The sequence below is a fragment of the Meles meles genome, unplaced genomic scaffold, assembly GCF_922984935.1.
Source record: "Meles meles unplaced genomic scaffold, mMelMel3.1 paternal haplotype, whole genome shotgun sequence".
NCBI classification, from domain to species: Eukaryota; Metazoa; Chordata; class Mammalia; order Carnivora; family Mustelidae; genus Meles; species Meles meles.
In genome coordinates, this window is record NW_025721147.1 from 120,679 (window position 1) to 123,609 (window position 2,931).

A 2,931-nucleotide genomic window follows, 5' to 3' on the forward strand; every position below is an offset into this window, starting at 1 on the left:
TGTGTAAATAAGTTAGTATTTCTTCTGGTTCTAATATTCTATAATTATTCTGAGCACAGTAGAAACACATTAATTCAGATAGCTTGTTCCAAATTTCTAATTATTATTCCATTTGGACGAAGCTGCAGTTTATTTTTGTTCAGCAAAATTTTATTATAGATAGCTCAAATTAAAAAGAAAGGGAGGTAGAGGAATTATTAAAATATTTAAGGAGACAAACTTAATTTAATATGTTAAAACTGTTTTATCTGATATATATACATATACATATATATACATGGAATATGTATATATATACATATATATACATGATATATACATATATATACATGGAACTTGCATCTAAACAGCTTAAAAATGGATGGGGAAAACAGACAAATCAACAAATAGATTGTTGTGATAAATGCTGAGAGAGAGGTGTACACACGGTGTGTTAACAAGAAGAAGAATACCTCAGGTACACTAGGGTTGGGGGTCCAGACAGAGAGAGAGACTCTCTGGCAATTACAGAGTGTGGAGGATAAAACAACACTCCTTCTGTGTCCTGCTTCTCTCTCATTACTCTACTACCGTACTGACAGCACTTCTGATACCAGATGTGTGTGTGTGTGTCTGTTTCCCAAACCAAGCAATTCTCTGCAATGCCTGTTGGGTATCCTAAAGTTTAATTCAATTTTAATATTAGCTGGAATTAATGCAGACTCCACAAGTTAAGGGCTCAGTTCCACAAGACTGCACCCCACTTCAACTTTTCAATTGCAAGTAATAGGTCCCTAGGTTACCCATAACTTAGCTACAAATCAGAGGTTCTCATGATTTCCCCTCCCGCCTTGAATTCAATTATTTCCTAGAAAAACTCACTAAACTCAAGAAAACTCTTACTTGCATTTATTGTGCTTATTATAAATACAGTATATGATTAAGGATATAGATTAGCAGCCAGATGAAGAGCTCCGTAAGACAAGGTCTGGAAGTGTTCTAAGCACAGGAGCATCTATCCCTGTGGAGTTGAGTACTCTCCCAACATGTGGTTGTGTACATCAACCTGGAAGCTCCCTGAATCCCATACCTTTGGGATTTTTATGGAGACTTCATCACATAGGTATGATCAATTGTTAACTCAATTTCCAGCACCTCTTCTGTTCCTTGGGGTTGTGGCTTAGGCTAAAAGTTCCAAGCATCTTCCTGGAAACCAGTCCTCATCCAGGAGCCAGAAAATTCCAAAGGACTTAGGAGCTCTGTGTAAGGAACCAGTGTCAAAGACCAAATATTAGAACAAATGTTCCTAGTGCTCTTACCACTTGGGAAATTACAACGGTTTCAGGAACTCTCTGCCAGGAACCAGGGCCAGAGGCCAATATATATATTTTCTATTATTTCACATGTTGGTCAAGGTTTAATGGTTGAATCTAGGTATCTAGATGAAGAGGAGAGGGAAAGAACACTAGGAAAAGCATTTATAGGCAACCACAAATAGTGCAGTGGAAATGGAGACCATATGGCAATAATATTGGAGAACATAATCAATTTTCACTATTCATGGTAGTTATATACTTTAAACTTGTGAGCACTGAATTAGGGAACACTGAACTATTACTCTGTGGTGTGGGTCACAGGTTAAGTTTCTGTGAGTCTCTGGTCAAAACATTTCATCAACTGAAACACAATATGCGTTACACAGATTTGTTTGTCAGGATCCTTGTGAAACAAGCTGGTCTCATCAGTGTTGAAAGTCTGTCCTTACACATAACACTTTTCTTGTATAACACTTGTCAGGTATCTAAAATTCTTCTGTAGCCTCCAGATTCCTTTGGCCATACTGACTCAGGCCTTTATAAAAAAAGAAAAAAAAATAGTATTCTGTTCAACATAGGTGCTTGAAGTCCTAGCCAGAGCAACTAAATAAGAAAATAATAATAATAATAATAATAATAATAATAATAATAATAATAATGGCAACAAAATTGTAAAGGAAGAAGTAAATTTTTTTTCTGTCTGCAGTTGAAATGACCTTATACACATAGAAAACCTTGGAAATTCCACAAAGAAACTGTTAGAATAAGTGAATTCAACAAAGTTGTAAGATACAAAATCAGCACACAGATATCAACAGAGTTTCTATATATTAACAATGAATAATCTAAAAAAGATTTTAAGAAAACTCATTGATGAAGGGTGCCTAGGTGGGTCAGTCAGTTGAGCATCTCACTGTTGTTTTTGGCTCAAGTCATGCTCTCAGGGTCCTGAGATTGAGCCCCATGTTCAGCTCCACACTCAGTGGGAAGTCTGCTTGAAAGATTCTCTCCCTCTGCCCCTTCCCCATTCTCTCAAATAAATAAGTAGATCTTAAAAAGAAAGAAGTCTCATTTACAATCGCATCATAAAGAATAAAATACTCAGAATATAAATATAACCAAGAAGCTGAAAGGCTTATATTTTGAAGTCTATAAAATGTTGCTGAAAGAATTCAAAGACATAAACAACTGGAAAGACACGGCTTGTACATGGATTGGAAGGCTTAACATTTTTAAGACGTCAATACCACCCAAAGTGATCCACAGGTATAATGTAATCCCTATCAACCCCCCCCCAAATTAGAAAAATCTATCCTAAATTCATATAGAATCTCAAAGAATTCTATATCACTAGCTAAAACAATCTTAAAAAATGAACAAAGTTGGAGGTCTCATGCTTCCTGATTTCAAACTTATTACAAATCTGCAGTGATCAAATGAGCATCATAATGACCTAAGAACCAATGGTAGTTCAATGGAATAGAAATCCCAGAGAGAAACCCATGCATATATGGTCAAACGATCTTCAGTCTGGATACCAAATCCATTCAGTGGGGAAACATGCTACAATGTGGATGAAACTTGAGGCCATTATGCTGTGTAAAATAAACCAGACACAAAAGGACAAATATTATAT